This window comes from Sander lucioperca, chromosome 1, assembly GCF_008315115.2.
Source record: "Sander lucioperca isolate FBNREF2018 chromosome 1, SLUC_FBN_1.2, whole genome shotgun sequence".
NCBI classification, from domain to species: domain Eukaryota; kingdom Metazoa; phylum Chordata; class Actinopteri; order Perciformes; family Percidae; genus Sander; species Sander lucioperca.
The window spans coordinates 53,092,202-53,112,279 of NC_050173.1; the positions used below are offsets into that span (position 1 = coordinate 53,092,202).

Genomic DNA, 20,078 nt, shown 5'->3' on the forward strand with positions numbered 1-20,078 from the left:
CTTTCAGGGAGGAGAAACATTAAACTTTGCAGCTGTAACCACTAAATGACACTCTCTGAAAGTATGTGTTAATACTGGAGCCTGAAGGGTAGAAAGCGTGTTGTCCCATTGGAGACAGGGTTGAAAGCAAATCACATCCATACCTACATCTAGGGCTGCTCGATTGTGTAAAGGAGCAGCACAACTCATTTCACATACATGAAGAAGGTTCGGGAGACTTTGATGACTTACACAAGAGGCATTCAATGAACTCTCAATTGAGGAGACAATTAAGCAGGCAGTACAATTTAACGACGGGGTGTCATTGTGCAGTACCGTCCCAACTCTCTCAAGTTCCTCTCCTCCTGAAGGTGTATTTAAACTCATGCTGAAGCCGTTACATTTAGCTGAACCTTTAAGGTAAACAAAGATATTGCAGTCGCCTAAACACAGATGCTAAAGCCTAGTTCAGCCTCTCTCTCTCTCTGGGAAATATGTTAAAGCAGGGCCTCTCAACTGGTCTCACCCTGTGACCCACATTTCCCCATGGTCATTAAGTCGCGACCCACTTTCATAGAATAGAAACCCAGCAAATGTATTTTTCACAAATAGCCTTTGAAAACAAAGTTTTAGTTTTAAATAAAGACACATTTTTTTGGATGGTTTCATGCTATCATGTAGCCTGGATGCCAGTCGAACGCTGATAGCAACTATGCTCCAACCAGAGCTGTTCGGACCAATCAAATCGTCAGGGCGGGCTTTATACGATGATGGATAGATGATCAACAGTAACGTAATCAACCATGTCACCAAAGAGCGCTTGGGTTGAATTCGTTTACAACAAAGATGGCTGCCCCTGGAGAATTGAGATGTGTAGATTCCGCCATCGAGTCTGTTATAGAAGATATTGACAGTGCATTAAAACGGTTGAAACACGGCCCATAATCACAGCCCAATGGAGCAGTATCAGACTCATATTCTGACTAGAATCTGAGTATGATGACGTCAGGCTAGCTCTCACGTGCAAGCACTTACAAATCACACACTGGGGTTTCTGTCCCTTTTTATCCTCAATGTACGAAAATCCACATTTTAAATAGGCCTACTCCTGGTCATATTTGAGCTTTACCATCTTGCCTCTGAGCATCAACACAAACTTAAAGTGAATCAAATGATGGTTACCATGGCTACAGCGCTAGACTGCTGAACGGCTCTGACTGCTGCACGGCTCTGACGCATGTCCGTCAGAATACATTTTTCAAAATAAAAGACAAGTCCAAAATCAGATGTGCATTAAATATTATTGATTCATTTATTGACCAGCTCTCCGCGATCCACCCACAACGGGTCTGCGACCCAAAAGTGGGGACCCACCAGTTGAGAATCACTGTGCTAAAGTGTGGCTGGCCCACTGACCTCCAACAGGAGATAGTCCTGAAACCAAACATTCCCTTATCATACAGCTGTCTACAGTCCTTGTATCTGTAGAGAGACATACATAATTACACATACACTACTCCACATAGCATTCGGGGATCAGAATTGTGCGAGAGAAAACTCAGATTGGACAGATAGTCTAGCTAGCTGTCTGGATTTACCCTGCAGAGATCTGAGGAGCAGTTAACAATAGTCCTCATAAATTCACTGAAATTTAAAATTCTGACACAAAGAAAGCGGAAGGAAACGAAAAAATACATGCATCCGGCGTAATTTCCTGCAGCACCGGAGCAATCCCAGAAGTAGAACGCGAAGGATATAGACTAGGTTATTAGAGACTGGCCAAAATATTCTTGTCCCCTGATCTGTGACCTATGAATGACCTGATGCTGTCTAATCGTTCCCTTAGTCTCATCATACCACAACATGGTGTTTCCGAAAAATTCCTCCCCAGATTATCTAACACGATTACTAATTGGTGTAGACCAGGGGTGGCGAACCTGTGGCTCTTGAGCCGTATGTGGCTCTTTGCCTGCTCCTGTGAGGCTCTTACTGTGTGGCTGGGGGCTGTGTCATTGGTTGATTGTTGTCTTTAACTTTTCTGAAACATACAGTATTTCAGATAAGTAAAAAAAAACCACATTTGAATGCATCTGCCAATACTGCCAATACATTTGCCAATTATTTTAAAATGGAAAATAATGCAGCAGAGTTTTGAGGACAGATTCTGCAACCTGAGGAAAAACAGCGGCCACAGATCACCTTCCTCGTTAACCCTTTCACTGCTGAATCAGATTGTTTGAAAGCCCCTTTAGTGACAGATGAGTGAAAGAGTCACAACCGAGTTCTAGCAAGACCTGAAAAGGACTGTGGATAACAAAGACTGTCAGGTTTCCCACTGAGTCAATCTAAGTGAGAAAAAAACCTATGAAAACTGCTATGTATTATGACTGTCATCAGATCTGGAAGTCACTGTTGCTGTTGTAGTGTGGACATGCATGTGTTGTGTGGCTTTTTGCTATGGTGCAGGTTTTTTTTGTGGCTCTTTATACCTAACTGATTGGCCACCCCTGGTGTAGACAACACAGTGTTAGCAAAATCTTGCCGATGATGTGTTTCTGCCCCATTTTTTGTCTATGTGACCGAAGGTTGCAGCTACCGATTAGTTTTTAGGCGTACACTGTTTTTTTTTAAGATACATTTTTGGGCATTTCAGGCCTTTATTTATAGGACAGCTGAAGACATGAAAGGGGAGAGAGAAAGGGGGAATGACACGCAGCAAAGGGCCGCAGGTTGAAGTCGAACCTGCGGCCGCTGCGTCGAGGAGTAAAGCTCTGTATATGGGGGCGCGCTCTACCAGGTGAGCTACCCAGGCGCCCAGGCGTACACTGTCTTTGTGATCGTTGGGAGCCGAAAATCTAAATTGTGACCAAAATTTGATTCATTGCACAGCCCCTACCTACATCATAACAAGAACTTTTTACATTTGTGTTGAGGTTAGTTGATCTAAGTCAGCGCTAACACACACACACACACACACACACACACAAACACACACTTGGTTGTCGTCATATGGAGTACACCAACCTTCAACTGGATGAACTTTGTTCAAACCCTCGTGTCAGCAGACATCCACCCTGCTGACTATGAGTAAGACAGTGAATCACTCAACCCTTATCAGCTGCAGGGCTATTTGAGCGGAATCTGACCTCCACAGATGAGAACTGACCTACAGGCACCATAACAATCATTGTAGTAATAGTAGCGGTATTAGGCTGTTTGTAGAGGTAGAAGCCTTGAAACCCAATATTGCATGTTTTGCAGACTGGCCAGAAATCTAATGAACCGTTCGTTCAAAAAGCTACGAAAAGTTAAGCGCTGTACTTCGTAAGCATTCCACGTTTTGTTATGCTGTATGCACTACATTGACGGCCGATGTATAAGAACGTGGCTGGCCGCGTAGGGAGGTGGTCTGGGTGGATGAGTGGGCCTAAAAACACAGGACTTTCAAGCCAGGGAGCCGAGGTCGCTTCCCGGGGGAAACTATAGAATTTCACCCAGGAAATGCATATTCCTTGGGAATGTTTTAATCCAAACCACAATCTTTTTTCTAATCTTAACTAGTCGTTTTGGTGCCTAATCTTAGCTTTCGTCGCGGCAAAATGCTCATATTTTCATATTTTCGGTGTCATGGAGCTCATAGCCAGCCGCCATCACGTGACCACCTGGCGTCACGTGACATGCCGGCGGTCTCCTAATTTCGTAGGATATCATACGTTTTGGTGTGCATACATTTTCGTACAATATCATACGGACCTGTTCGTGAGAATGCGTTGAACTGACTAACATTTCCTGAGATCCCCTTTGGATCCAAATCCCATCCAACTTTTTTTCTATTCATCATTGGGCTGGGCAATATATCTATATTATGTCGATATCATGTTATGAGACTAGATATTGTAATATTGTAATATGTTTTTTTCTTCCTGGTATTAAAGGCTGCAATTCAGTAAAGTGATTACTTACAAGACTGTTCCAGCTGCTTTATTATTTACCTTTAACCGCTACGTCATTGCCCCAATAGTCTACCCTATCGTCGCAATATCGATATCGAGGTATTTGGTAAAAAATATCATATTTGATTTTCTCCACATCGCCCAGCCCTAATTCATCACATTATATTTAGACTATTTTCTCTATCCCACATGAACCAAGCAAAAGAGCAGCTGTCCAGGAAAGGCAAGGCTGTCTTTCTTAGTCGTTCGTTTTGTTAAAGGACATATTGGGTTAAGTTATTCTTTTTCTTGCAAAAGTAAGATGAGAAGAATGATGCCACTCTCCGGAGCCTGGAGATGGTTAGCTTAGCTTAGCATAAAGACTGGAAACGTGGAAACAGTTAATCTGGCTCTGTACAAAGATAACAAAATCCGCCTACCAGAACCTCTAAAATCACTTATTGAAATGCTTTCATTTCACACAACTTAAAAAAAAAATTAGCCTTGATTTGCATGGCCTTGCTACTTCCTGTCATTTTCAATAAATGAATAAAGTGTTTCAGTTTTTCAGATATTCAATATGCAATTAACCACCAGGCTAAATGTATTTATGCCTCTTGCCAAAATGCCATTCAGCAAGTTCTTTCGTACGACACAAAAATAAAGACCCTTTGATCATTTCAGCATGCGCGACATTAAATTAGCCGAGAGTTTCACAGAAGTGTAAGGATTCCTACATTGTATGGCATCACTTTGATCAAAATTTCTCTTTGAAATTTGGCAACACACAAGTCACAATAGTATCACCATATACCAGGCAGCATGCGACTGATCAGAGGTTTCTATGTAAAACAGAAGTCGTCGAATCAGAGCCTCAGAGAACCACAGAGCTCCAAAGAAACTCGGTTTAAAGAAGCAGAGACAGCTGGTTAGCACACGTTTTAGGTTTCACAATTAAAAGATTTTAGCTTTATCTTTATGGACATGAAACATAGGCATATGAGTAAATGTCAGCTGTCAATTCCAAAGAAAAACCTCACAGTAAATGCAAAATTGGGCGTGCTGAGGTTCAAAAAAAGTCTGTCTTGGAAATGTGGCAAAAGCACCATCTAGTAGTTGCCAGTCATCTGTATAGCACTTTGAATTGCACAAACCTATATGACAAGTGCTATACACATAAAGTTAGATCAATCTTGGAACTTATCGACTATCGGCAGGGTGCTATTTGTGAAAAAAGCCCAAGGGTGGGGGATGTTTTTTGATCATGCAAAACATGCAAGAATGAAATCCCCTCTTCCAATACCATGGATAAGGTGCCACTTGGCCAGCCATGCCAAAACACTTATTTATGAACTTAAAATAAAATAATCTCAAAATGAAATAGCACAACGTGGTGTCAACATCAAACACAGCTCTTTGCGGTGAAAACAAAATACTTTCACCCAGGAAACGCTCGTTCGTTCCTTGGGAGTGTTTTAACCCCGATATTTTTCTAAACTGAACTAGTCGTTTTGGTGCTTAAACTTAACTGTCATCGCCACATGACGCTCACTTTTTCTGGCTAAACTCCACTACCATGGCCCCTGAAAGGACCGTCATCTGGCAGTGCCTGTACCCGGCTCACAGTCACCTATCGGCGGCTAAGCAACCGCCGCTGGTAGCCGGGAGGGGCATTTTGTTTAGGGATAAAAATAATTATGCAGAGGCAGGGATTCTCCTGTCCCGTCGCCTGCAGATTCTGCATTAATATGCAGGTATCTGTTTATAGAGATTAGAGTTTGTTTGATTGATTGAGTTGTTCTGGAGCTTTCGGTCATATGACCATGATCTTCTTTAGCACATAGAGTTTACCCAGCTGACATGAAAGTGTAGACTGTCAAACTTCCGTCTTGTCTGAGCCACACAAAAAAAGGAAATTTGAATAATAAAATTCCACTGGGCAAACTCAATCTGCCGAGGAAGATCATGTGACATGAGCCAAAGCTCCAGAACAGCTACTAAAGGTCAACGACAACATAAAAGTAAAAGTAAAAAATAAAATTAAAAAATTAAAAAACCCAGTAAGCAACACTTTGCCTTGAAGGTGATACTTCCTTGCTGCTGTTGAGAAAACGGTTTGTATTTGGTTCTGAAGTTTTCATTTGACAGTTTTTTAAACAGATTTCCAGCAAGAAACTATAAACTAGACCACAGCGATAATAATTGGTGCAAACAGGCTGAATCTACGATATTTCAAATCTACAGGAATGCTTCAATAGCACCCTCCCTCTATCTCTCTCTCCCTCTTTCTCTCTCTCTCCCGTTCATCCTGCTGTCCTCTCAGCCGGTCTTCCCCTCTCGTATATTTCCAGCGCCTCTCTGCGCCTTGTCATCCCTTCCGCAATTTATGGATCTCTCTCCTCCCTCGTCTCTCCTGTCCCTCATGTCTCTAAATCTATAGTCCGTTCTTTATTCACTATACCTCCTCTCCTCCTTCTAACCTTTCCCCTTTTCTCCTTATCCTATTTTTTCCCCTCCCTAGCTTCCTGACCGCCTCTCCATTCTCATTCTTTCTTTCAGTTCCTCCCTCCTTTTTACTCTGAGCAGCTGAAGAAAGAGAAAATCCTGCTTACTGCTCTTGCTGCAGCATCACCATTTGTTGGAAAACTTTAAAGAGAAGTAACGTTTCGGTCACTCTGGACCTTCGTCAAGAGCATTTCGAGACGCTCTTGACTAGAGATGTTCCGATACCGATACTGGTATCGGAACATCTCTGCCTAAAACGCTGGTATCGGTATCGGGAAGTACTGGAGTTTATGCACCGATCCGATACCAATACCCGTAATAAAGCCCTAAAGAAAATCTCCGTTAAAGTAGTTTATTTATGTTCTTTTCCCGTTATAACTGACTGTCAAACTGCATAATAAAAGAAAGTTCTGTGGCATTCATTGCTTGTGTTTGTTCATGTTTCACAAAGAGTATAACCTGAGCCAGACCGACAACAAAGATAGAAATCATATCACAGCCATACAGGGATAGTAGTATACTGTTGTTAAAACATAATAAAATATATGACATCTGGTATCGGATCGGTACTCGGTATCGGCCGATACGCAAGTTCAGGTATCAGAATCGGTATCGGGAAGCAAAAAATGGTATCGGGCCATCTCTACTCTTGACGAAGGTCCAGAGGGACCAAAACGTTAGTTTGATCATCATGCATGCAGTGGAACTGTTGTGAAGCAGAACCATTGATATTTATTGATTTTTAAAATGATTACCGGTCTTAATTTTGAGCGGAAGGGAACACATCCAAACTCTTCTGTGCAGGTGCGTTGAAGAAAGAGTTTCAAACAAACGTTTCGGTCCCTCTGGACCTTCGTCAAGAGTTTTTCGAGACACTCCAGTGGTGTAGTCTACGTGATACGCAGGTATACGCAGTATACCCACTAAGAAAGCTCCAGGATTTCCATATACCCTCTTAAAAAGGCCCAATGACATGCAACAACATACTTTCCATTATATTTTTGATATATTTTGAATTGTCATCTGTGTTGTTCTTCTTGGCATAGGCTAAATAAAGGTATTTCTACCGTAAATTGGTGCATAAAAGTGTATCCAAATGCAGGAAATTAAGTCTTTGACGCTCAAAATAACCCTGGGGGAGGACACACAGACCCCATTTTTCTCCCTCTGCCCTGTACGCTCATCCTCTCTCCTTATTTCCTTCTCTTCTTCCTCCTTTATTATCCCCTCTGTCATCTGTCCATATATACTCTCTTTCTACCTGCCTCCTGGGAATACATGTCTCGTTTTTCTTTCTCTCCGTCTACTTCTGTCATCGTCTTCTCTGGCGGAAGAAAGTCACTAAGTAAGGTTAGTATATTTAATCAAGTAGCTACTTTAAAAGAAAATGGTGTGCACCGTTTTGCTGCCCTTTCTGTTCTTTTCTTTTCTACACTATTCAGGTTTGTATACATCAAATAGTTTTTATTTGTTGTTTTAAAGTACTCATATTATGCTTTTCGGCTTTTTCCCTTTCCTTTATTGTGTTATATATCTTTTTTGTGCACGTTATAGGTTTACAAAGTGAAAAAGCCCAAAGTCCACCCCAAAGGGACTTACCATCTCCAACAGAAAACACTGTTCACAAACTGCTCCAAACAGCTCTATTGTAGTCCAGCCTTTACTTCAGAGACAAACGTGGTCACTTTGTAACATACCTTATAATGCTCGCCTAGCTGCTAGTGTGGCACGCCCTCATACTCTGCTTCTGACTGGCTAGTAGTCCTTACCTAGCTACTGAGCATGTGTGACTCCCAACAAAGATGGAACAGAAGTGAGAGGTCTCACTCTGTAGCTAAAACAGAGAGCTCAACACACAGGGTGAAAAGAGGAGCTGCAGCAATGTGCAGTACAACAAAAATATGTTTTTTTTTTTTTTTTAAATTAAACCATGTCAACCTATTCTAATATAACCTCTAAATTATTAACCTGAATTATCATATTATTGAACCTGAAAATGAGCATAATATGAGCACTTTAAAAACCAGATGTTTTTATGACTGGCTTGTTTTGTTTGTTTTGTGAAGCACTTTGTAACATGGAGTTTGAAAAGTGCTCTATAAATAAAGATTATTATTATTATTATTATTAAAATATGTCTCTTTGCGTCTGCAGATTTCAAGAACAATACACATTTTCAAAGTTCAAATCTCCACCTCAGTAGCACTTACTGTACATACACCAACCTTTCCAGTTGTATTCCTATTTATACTCTGCAGGTTTTTACAAAAGGGGGTTTATTCATGTGTCATTCACAGTCTGATTTATAGGACATATTATGTCCAAAAACATGGCAATTCTTTTCTTTTTTTTATGGCTGTAGTATTTTCTCATTAAAGTGAGTGATGAAAAAAGAAAACTCCCCTCTGTAAAAACCCCCTTTGACTCTAATATGTCAATAAAATAAATCAAGAATTTTGGGCCGTGCTATCTGCTCTAGAATTGTATACACATTAGTATATTTTTAATATCATAACGCATCATTTGCACATTTAAACATAACACTTGAGAAAACTTGTAAAGCAAAAATAATTGTCTTAATGTAAGTAATATACCTGAGCAGTTTCATGGTGATTTCTACTAGTTCAAAATGTTACCCTAGTCACCTGCGGTGTCTTGCCTCAATAAGTCAAGGGTCTGAATACTTCTTCCACAACTAGCCTTCTCCTGTCTCCTGTCCCCTCTCTTTCTTTCTTTCCTCTCCCACCCCTGCATGCCAGCTGTAAACTACCCCTCCCTCACTCCCTCCCCATCCTGGTAATAGATGGCCGGTGTTGGTCAATGTGACGGAGTCATTCTGCTGCCAGTCCATCTACCTTCTGCTCAGATCTATACTAAAGCAGCTTCACAATATAAATCAACACACACACACACACACACACACACACACACACACACACCATCAGCCTCCGATGGGTGTTCAGTCTCCCTCCGTTCTGACGATTGATGCGCGCCTTGTTGCTAAACGGGCGAGATAATTAAACCCCACGCATCCCTCCCGTGTGTGTGGGTGTGTGTGTGGGGGTGTCCTGCTGTTGCATTGTTGCACACACATACACAATTAGAGGACACACATCCGCTCTGTCTTCCTTTCTGCTCACACACACACACACACCATTACACTACAAACACACACTTTATGTCCTTGTCCTTGCATTCCTACACACAATCTCTCTTTCTCCACACACACTCACAGAAAAGAGAGGGAGGGAGGGAGGGAGGGAGGGAGAGAAAGCACCTGCTGGGCTGTAAAGCACTCGGACAAACGGTGTCTCTGTTTGTGAAAGACTTGAACAAATGGGAAAATTATACAGTGGAACCAAAACGGCACCCTTTCACCCAAAGGTGCTTCAGTATAGTGTGTGTGTCTAAGTTTGTACGCATGCACACACATAGACACTTGACTCATGTAAATGGTATGTTTTAATGTAAGGGTTAGGGTTATATATGGAGCATAATGAAGCAGATGAGTGTATGTGAAGGCATACTGTACAGTAGATAGATAACTGAAGGGGCCTAACGGGCACAGGCCCCCGCCCCCCCGGAGCAGAGCCTCTGTTTGAACGGACTGCTAACATTTCTTGGTTTGAAAGTCATTGAAGCGACTACAAAGACACCGAACGACCACACGTTTGTTTTTTGTCTATGCCAACCTGTCACCCAATGACTTTTCAAACGATTCCACTGTCGTAGACAAATTGAATGAGATCCTGAGAGTCTTGCTAGAGTTGGGGCGCGCTCCCGTCATCTTAATCGTTTGGTGTAAGGTGGTCCTAAAACTTAGTCCGGGTCAGTTTTTTTCCCGTCTCAACGTTCCGACAAAAATCAAAACGTGTTTGATATTATCGTAAGTTTTAAGTCTTGGTAGTAAAATCTTATAGTCTGTATACCTCTGTGACATTATGACAGATTGTCTTTAGATGTGAGATGGTGTCAGACTTTAGACTTTTTCAAAGTCTTTTCAGAGTCTTCTAGTGTATGGTATAGGCACAAGTGTCTTGCTGTTGTACGTAGGAGGAGTGTGTGTGTGTGTGTGTGTGTGTGTGTGTGTGTGTGTGTGTGTGTGTGTGTGTGTGGAGGGGGCTTACAGTATAAAAGGTCAATGTGTAAAGGTGAAAAAGGAAAAAAGGAGGGATCATCACAAGGCAAAAAAAACCAACATACCCATTTAAACAAAAACACAGTTTCTGCATTTTCAAGTAGACTTTTGATGTGTTTATTTTGCATTGCATCTCCCCCCCCCCTCCCCCCTCCCTCCCATGAGGGAATGCCTTTCACCCATGATGCCCAGCTTTTAGCTCACTCATGTTACTTCCTACACACACGTGCAGTCTGATGAATGAATAATGAGCAGCCTATTGGCCTTAGGCAGGAGTTTGAGGACAAAAAATGGTGCATGGTGTGTTAAAGATCGAAGTGTGTAAAATGTGGTCACACTGGTGTTCAGAATTTTTGGAACACTGCTGTTTTTCTCGGCTTCTTGCTAATTCATGGACACACACACACACACACACACACACACACACACACACACACATGCTCTCTCTTTCTTTCTCACTCGTGCGTAAAAACGCTCTATCCGCCGCTCGGTCTCTCACCGCGCACACATTCGAGCGCATAACTCAGCGTCTCTCTGTCTTCCTCTCTCACACACACACGCGCACACAAGCAGCCCTTGAAGTAAACTCATCGCACGTGCGCGCGTGACATCCTCTTACCTGGCGTTTTTTCTTCTTTTTTTTTTGGAGAAACTAATCCAGAATCCAAGCCACGCGGGTGATGACGACACAATATTGACCAGTCGTAAAGGTTGACAGGAAATAATAATCCCACCTCTGGCTCTGTCCTCGCGTCCTCGCGTCCGTCTTCTCCAGCCAGTAACTCGGCTCTCCGAATGACAGATGAAAGGATAGAGGTCGTTTTTTTCTTTTTTTTCCTTCTCCTCCTCTCTGCCAAAACACAAAGAGATGTACAGCCTAAAAGCGGAAAGTCTTGTTGGCTGCACAAAGAATAGAATCCCCCCCTCTCCTTCTCTCCTTCTCTCTTTCTCTCTTCTTGTCCAAGATGTTTGACGGCTAAGTCTACTCTGCTCCAATTAACCGCAGTTACGCATCCTCTCCTCTCTCTTTTCTCTCCTCCGCCCTCCGTCTATCCCACTCCGTTCTTCCCGGGCCGTGGGGGATGTGAGACAGAGACACGGAGGTAGACCTCTTATGTCCCGGCTGTCTGTCTCTGTCTCCGTCTCTGTCCGGGCACTGGTGTGGAAGAGGCGCTCTACTTTGGCGCGGCCAAAAATAACTTCCAATCTCCAAACTGAAATCCCGGCGAAGCGCTTTGCACTTCAGTAATTCCTTATGAAAGGATTTTTTTTTTTTTTTTTTTTTTTTACAGTCAAACTGTTGTAGCAATTATGAGTTTCATAATCATTCTTAATGTATTTTATGAGACTTTCTGGCCCCTGTGGTGCCCTGTAATATTCCTAGAGGGGCTTTAATGCAGCGGTGGTACTCAGTGTTAGTGCTTAATATTTGATATACAATGTTGAATGTAAATCTTTAACATGCATTTACTATTTCTAAAGGGGCATAGGCATTTGTAAGTACACATAAGCTGTATCGTAAGTTGGATTGCAGGATACTTTTGAGTTAAACTGGGCAGAAAAGTCGACCTTAATGATGAGATGATTATTAGATAAATAGTCCCGCTTCGCAGGTTATTCTCTCGTCAATATACTGATGAGTCAATCCAAAGGTGCTGTTGGAAAAAGGCTCATGTTTTGCCCCCCAAAAAAGTCGCTGCGGTGCACGGTTCCCTTTTGGTTTTTAAATCCCCCACAAGTCCAAGTTTGCCGACTGCTAACGTCCGACTGTCAATCAACCGACCGACCGATCAACCAATCAATCAATCCGCTGATCGATTACAGCAACCAGTCCATATCCCAGACACAAGTCGGTGATGTAAAATGCAAGGTTCCAAGTCCAGGTCTCTGTTTGTCCTAATCCATCCGAAGAGACATTTTTGGAAATGAGAGCCCGCGCAGCGTGTTCTCCATTTCTCTCTTCCGTGTCCTCCTCTTTTCTGTCCTTTCTTTACTTTCCTCTCTCTCTCTCTCTCTCTCTCTCTCTCTCTCTCTCTCTCTCTCTCTCTCTCTCTCTCCAGAAATACTCCCTTCCAGGTCAGAGTGATTCGCCCTCTTTCGCTTCTCTGGATGCGATCCCGAGCTGCACTTTTCTGCCAAAATCACACACAAAAAGTCCACTTAAAATCACTTTTTGGGGAATCCTTTTTTTTTGCAGCGCTGCAGCCGCGGCAGAAGGAGAAAGAAGAAGCGAAACCTTCTTTTGGCTTCTCCTCCGAACCGAGTGGGAGAGAGAGGGGTAAGAGATGGGGGAGAGAGGAGCTAGGATCTCGCCCGCTTTCAGCTGCAGAACAGACAGAACGATGGAGAGAAGAAGATCTGTGGAGGGAAGGAGTCCGCTGCTGTGACTGTTACGGTGCGGCCGGAATAATAACTGGAAATAACTGGGAGAAAAAGATCAGATGCGCCTCTTCTTTTTCCCCTTCTAGAAACACTTGCTGTCTTTACTCATTGGGCTCAGACACTTCACCACCTGCCCAGGGAGGGACAGATAAGAGACCCACAATCTGCCATTTCTTGCGGAGGCTTTTATCCAAAGTGCCTTAAGAGAGTCCACAGGAGAGCGCAGAGCAGCCAGAGAGGGGGGGGAGAGAGAGAGAGAGAGAGAGAGAGCGAGGGGGAGAGAGAGAGAGAGAGAGAGAGAGAGAGAGAGAGAGAGAGAGAGAGAGAGAGAGAGAGAGAGAGGGTAATTAGAAACACAGAATTAAAGAAATATCCTTCCTCCGTTGGTGTTGACCCGCGCGTATTAACAGTTGCCAGATAGTTTTCTGTCCTAGTCCGAGATAAGAAAGAAATGATTGTGTTGTTGTTGTTAGAGATAAGACACCAGAAATGAATGGGACGGGCTGCTTCATTCAGCTGCTCTCATCCCCCATGTGAAGGGCGCTGTTCCTTCAGCACCACGAGGCGCGCGCGCACACACACACACACACACACACACACACACACACACACACACACACACACACACACCGAGTGAGAGAGATGTCTTCTTTTATTAAAGTTGCATTTTGAAGTTTTATTTTGACGTGTCTGTGTGTGTGTGTGTGTGTGTGTGTGTGTGTGTGTGTGTGTGTGTGTGTGAGTGAAAGAGAGAGCGATTATTGCCCAACATGCCATCAACATGAAATGACAACATGACAGTGAATGACACGCACGCATGCACGCACACACACACACACACACACACACACACACACACACACACACTATATTTAGACACAGTGTATGTTGATGCTTTGGAAACATTGTAATTGAAACTTTCGTCCAATAGAGCCCCTTTGAATTAAGAGAAGGAGGTGGATGTTTTAGCCATTTTTCTTGTTTTCCTCTCATATATCTTTTATATCATTGATTTTTATTGATGGATCAAATGTAAAGTTGGAAAGGGGAGATGGTGTGTAGGAGAGAGAGGGAGAGAGAGTGAGAATATGCAAGTGTTGCTGTTGGGTTTTTGGTCTTTCAGGATGTTGAAAAGTGCCGCTTTGTTGCCCCCTTTTGGCAGTGGAGAGAAATTATCTGAGGGAGGGAAGATAGGAAGGAAAAACAGAAGGTGTAAGGATGGAGGGAGGGAAGATAGATTAGATTAGATAGATAGATAGATAGATAGTCGGACCTACATATTGTATGTTGTGTGGCCAGGAGCTTTATTGGAATTTCATATATATACACATACATATATACATACATATATATATATATATATATACACATACACATATACATATGTATATATGTATATACTAGAGATGTTCCGATACCGATGCCAGTATTGGCTCCGATACTGCCTAAAACGCTGGTATCGGTATCGGGAAGTACTGGAATTTATGCACCGATCCGATACCATGTAATAAAGCCCTAAAGAAAATCTACATTAAAGTAGTTTATTTTCTTTTTTCGTTATAACTGACTGTCAAACTGGATAATAAAAGAAAGTTCCTTCACGTTCATTGTTTGTGTTTGTTCATGTTTCACATAGAGTTTAACCTGAGCCAGACTGACAACAAAGATATAGAAATCATATCACATCCATACAGGGATAGTAGTATACTGTTGTTTAAACATAATAAAATATATGACATCTGGTACCGGATCAGTACTTGGTATCGGCCGACCCAAGTTCAGGTATCAGAATCGGTATCGGGAAGCAAAAAATGGTATCGGGCCATCTCTAGTATATACATAAATCTTCGCTGCCGGGTGAAAACCTTGCATGTCCAAAACCGTTGACATAAATAAAATAAATTTGAAAACATTTTATTGAGCTATTTGCCTCAGATGAAGTCGGAGGAAATGGCCTCGTCACTGTTGAACTTGTTGTAAAACCCCAGACAGACGTAAATGTTGAGACACAAGATTTCTTCATGACGACAGTAAACATTACTAAATGAACAGATGAGACATTGATACCTCAATTGGAATGGACTCGTGTAGATAAACATTTCCAAATGGAGGTGTGGGAAAACACATTGAGTTGATTAAAATAATGTAATAATGTATACTTTATTAATCCCCCAGATTACAGACAGGCCTGAATTACACACACATGCTGAGTACCTATACATGCACTAATGGAGAGATGTCAGAGTGAGGGAGCTGCCCATGGAAAGGCGCCCCGAGCAGTTGGGGGTTCGGTGCCTTGCTCAAGAGCACCTTGACAGTGCCCAGGAGGCTGGAGGTGAACTGGCACCTCTCCAGCTACCAGTCCACCACCATACTTTGGTCCGTATAGAGACTTGAACCAGTAACCCTCCGGTTCCCAACCCCACTCGACTAAAACAACTTTTGAACATACACACAACAAGTTCCTTACTGAGGCTATTTTGCAGCGGCACCGGGGCTCCGTCCGGTGCTTGGCACCGCCGAAGACGATTGCGATTGGTTTAAAGAAATGCCAATAAACCAGAGCACGTTTTCAACTACATCCAGGCCTTATTAAAAAATCTGCATTTGAGCAGTCTTGCAAACAGTACAGCTGTAGCTCTAGGAGGAAGTATAATGAGTGTTCATTAGCGCATGGGTCCAGCACACCATAAAATAAGACACACTGAAGAAGAATGAGATGCATGAAATGAATTATGCACATCTCGGACTGTACTGTATATTTCCCCGGCTAAAATGTGCCAAGGTTTGCAAAGGCTGAGGTTGCACAGCGGTTGTACAGACAGTGTGAAATCATGCAAATTCAAATGCATTAATTATTAACAGACATTAAGACGGACAATTCTGTTGCAGAGCGAGGAGATGTGTATAGTGGGTTTTGTTATAGCTGCTTACCTTGAATGGTAGCTTGTGTGCAGAGGATATTGGTGTGGACCCAGGAGTTTATTATAGTCAACTAAAACTAAAACGAAGACATACTTTTAACGATCCCCAAGGGGAAATTACGTTTTAAATAAGCAGTGAAAAACAATTTTAATAAACTGAAACTAAAGAAAGACTTAACCCTTAAAAAAAAAACTACAACTAAACTAAAAATGTATTACCATATACAAAATAACATAACAATGAACGTAAATCATTTCAGTTTGAGTTTTTTCATAGAAACTGAACGGACTTAACATGAGATGCGCTGTGCTTCACATCAGGAACTAAAGTAGTGTGAAGACTAAACATTAAACATTATGGCCATTTCCCAACCATGTATTCTGTACGTATATGTAGCTACATACTTCTGAGACAGTTTACCTGGCCCTAGCAAAAACAAATTACTGTAAAACTATAAAAACTTGTGTCCCAAATGGCAGCGGCAGATGGCCGCCCACAAAGAGTCAGGTTCTGTCCGAGGTTTCTGCTTGTAGAAAGGCAACACATTGTCACTCCCATCTCGTAAAATACGGACACTTGGTCAGGTGCCTTTGTCGTTGTTATTGACGCTAAAAGTCTCCTTTAGCATCATATAACACGCTTTAACTAAACGCGCTTGTTTGGGACTATTGACGTCCCTTTTGACGCAGTTAGGTTAAGGAAAAGCTTGTGGGTGGGCTTACGTTTCCGTAACTTGCGGGAATGGGACGGTTGAGTTTAGGGAAAGGTTGTGGGTGGGCTTACGTTTCCGTGACTTGCGGGAATGGGACGGTTGAGTTTAGGAAAAGGTCGTGGGTGGGCGAACGGGAAGGTTGAGTTTAGGAAAAGGTCATGGGTGGGCTTACGCTTCCGTGGCACGCGGCAATAACAGGATGGTTAAAAACATGCGGGACACGAACCCCGGTCTCCTGGGTGAAAGTCCTGTGTTTGACCCATCCACCACCCCGACCACCCTCCCTACGTGGAATTTCCCCCTTACATACTACTCGCTAAACCCCGTGTAGCTGCTGCTCTCCCCGGTACGTTCTATGAACACGCTGAAGGGCGCTTTTTTCGTCGCTGCAGACACTGACAGCCACTGTCCAAATGTCCTTATTTTACAAGTTCGGAGTGAGAACGGATTGAGAAAGGACGTATTTCTTCGCCCCTGTCACACCAAATGCTTGCTCATGGGAAATTGTTGGGTCTTTGTTAATTATAGTAAAGTGTACAGTGTCCTGAGATATCTCCTGTTGTGATTTGACACTATAAATAAAATGTAACTGAATTGAATTAAACCTTTCTAAAAAAGGAATACAAATAAATAAAACTAGAAAACGCACAGGGGTGTTGATTGGCCGTCTCAAATCAAAATGAAAAGCTTTTGAACAGATGGTCAACTCGATGTAAAGGATCACTGGCAATGCATCCAGGCCTTTCCCTCACCCTGGTGTCACGCCGTTCCTCGATGGAGGCAGCAGACAGCCAATGAGCCAATCACCGGTGCGGAAAATGTGCTGGAACTTATCCCTGGAATAGGAGACAGTCTATCTAAACCTCTGCTTATTATTAGTATTTGTGATGTCTAAAATTGGACAAAGAGATATTAAGTGGTCATAGGTTTACGCTAAAGGAATACTTCATACTAAAATAAAACTTGTGTTAGTATCTAAAACGTCTCTAAAAAAACAATCTCCAAAAATCAAATGACTCTGGATTGAGTATCAGATTTCAATAAACAGGTTCTTCTGCCCAAGTAGTAGTAGTTGTTTAGTCAGTCATAAAGTCTGAAACGACAACAGCGCTAATTGCCTCACATCCATTTTGCAAAGCCACCGTTGTTGCGTCTGGAGCTTCCACCGTCTACCGTCCGCCCTTAAGACGATTGTGATTGGTTTAAAGAAATGCTAGTCCTGCATTGCCAGACCTTCCTCCACAGCGCTGCGGAGGAGGGTCTGGCTAGTCCACACAACATTCCGGGATGGGAGAAAAACGTGCTCTGGTTTATTGACATTTCTCGTATGGAGCAACGGCGCCTCTGCAAAATAGCCTCGGGAAGGAACTTGTTTAGGTGGAACATGTGTACATTCAAAAGTTGTTTTAGTCGTGCAACAGAAAACTCAGATTGGACAGATAGTCTAGCTAGCTGTCTGGATTTACCCTGCAGAGATCTGAGGAGCAGTTAACCACAGTCCTTATATATGGACCGGAGTTTGGAATGCCAACACAAAGAAAGTGGAAGGTGACGGACATCCAAAATGAGGGACATCCGGTGGAATTTCCGGCGGCACCTGAACAATCCCGGAAATGAAACATCGTCAATATAAACTTTTGTCCTATCCCAGAATGTATCATGGGGTGTAGCCAGACCTTACTGTGGAGTAAAGTCTGGCAGTGTGAGACTAATCATCATGAAACAATAATTATAAAGATATCACAGTATAAACTCAAACGGTTAAAAGTGACTGAAAAGGCTTGAAGCAAAAGCTTATATATTCCTATCCTATGTTCTTATCAAATCAATCTACACACCTCGAAAGAAAAAGGAAATAAAGAAACCAAGAGTAAAGATACAAAGAAGTTATTAATTTACTTTTGTAATGTTTAACATGCTCACTATCTTAGTTTAGCGTAAGCATGGTAACATTTGCTCATTAGCACTAAACACTATGTACTGTACAGATTGAAAAGAATGTCAACATGATGTTGGCACTAGAAGAAAAGTCACCAAAATTATAACAATTCATCCCAAGGGGCACATGATGTTTGTAACAAATTTAACCTCATGGCGTGCAAAGTTAGGAGATCACCAAAGTTAGTAGACTTTATCCTCTGGGGACCATGAATGTCTGTTCAAAACATTGTGTTCAAAACCTATCCATTTAGTAAATGTTGAGATATTTCTCTGGAAAGGTTAAAACATTGTAGCCTGGTCCTACCAGACTCGTACATTTCATTTGTACAGAGTCTGGCCACTCTCCATTGACAAGTGTTAACTTCCTTGAAGGCAGGTACTCTGTTGAAGTTTAAAACTATTGGATCTGCCCAGAGTCACTCTGGATCTGCCATAACCAATCGCTAACGTTTGGTCATGACGTCGGCTTAGCATCGCTAGCGTTCGCCATAGCCAACTCCTTCACCACTAATGGAGCAAGCTGGAAAATCAAACTGTTCCCGAACCCCGTGGGGAGGAGGGCCACAACATCATGGCCACCAACAAAACTCAGCAAAGATTGTTCTTGCTTGGGCTTTAACTTAAGTATATTCGGCAGCGTTGTCACAACGGACCGAATGGCTTCGCTCGTATCTTTCTCCGCCGCCATTACGGAACTACAACTGAAACTAGCGCACAACCTCAACGTTATCGTTCTCAGCCACTCCCTCTAATTCACTGATTGGACCGGTGATTTGGCCGGAGAAAACCCGCAGACCCAGACGTAGTACTGAAGGAAAATGAAAATTGAGCGGAAGTACATAGGAGGGAGGAGCCAGGCTAAAAACAGTGACCTGCTGGAGGTTCTAGTTAAAAAGTTTATCTGAATTTGTATCTAGCGCCACAAACAGATCAAATATTTTTAACCAAAGTCATTCGGACTCATTAACAGTAGAGGCCATTTTGAATCATCCAGGCCCCACTGATATTTGGTTAAGGGAGTGGGTAATAACTGCTGTCCTGCAGCAAACACATGTATTGTATGGAACGCACCGCGAAAAGGAACAGCTCGACTGCGGCGCTGTAAGATGATGTAGTATTAAGAGATACAACGGTAGCGAGTAGTATGAAAGACTGAAAATCTGCATAAGGAGGAAGGTTGTGGTGGTGGATGGGTCAAACAACACAGGACTTTCACCCAGGAGACCGGGGTTCGTGTCCCATTCTTATCCCAAAGTCATTGGGAATCAGTAGGAGCCATTTTGAAGCATCCAGGCCCCACTGATATTTGCCCGAGAGAGGTTAATAACTGCTGTTCTGTAGCAAACACATATGTATTAGGTGGCAGTATTACAATTGAGAGAAAGGGATGAGTAGATGTAGACAGACACTTTGAGATAAAACGGTCATAGTGGGATATGTTCCCATCCCATTTAAGAATGTTGGTGAAGGTTTTCCTCTGGAATTGGTTTCCAGGGGAAGATGAGTGGACCTGTGGCTTCCCATAGAAATCAGGCCTGAGTTTTGAGTGCTCAGCAGCTGGGCT

The 20,078-nt window shown here is 42.6% G+C and overlaps 1 protein-coding gene across 4 annotated transcripts in view; it reads right to left on the reverse strand.

Annotated features, from left to right (window-relative positions):
* il1rapl2 (interleukin 1 receptor accessory protein-like 2) overlaps nucleotides 1-13,203 on the reverse strand; it is a 574,476-nt gene extending 561,273 nt beyond the window's left edge. For 2 of the 4 annotated variants that reach the window (XM_031280024.2, XM_031280023.2), the window contains exon 1: nucleotides 11,174-13,203. The gene's annotated coding sequence lies outside the window, so the exon portion shown is untranslated. The remainder of the gene's footprint in view (nucleotides 1-11,173) is intronic. The other 2 variants (XM_031280026.2, XM_031280025.2) reach the window with 1 other exon arrangement.
* Between the last annotated feature and the right edge of the window lie 6,875 nt (nucleotides 13,204-20,078).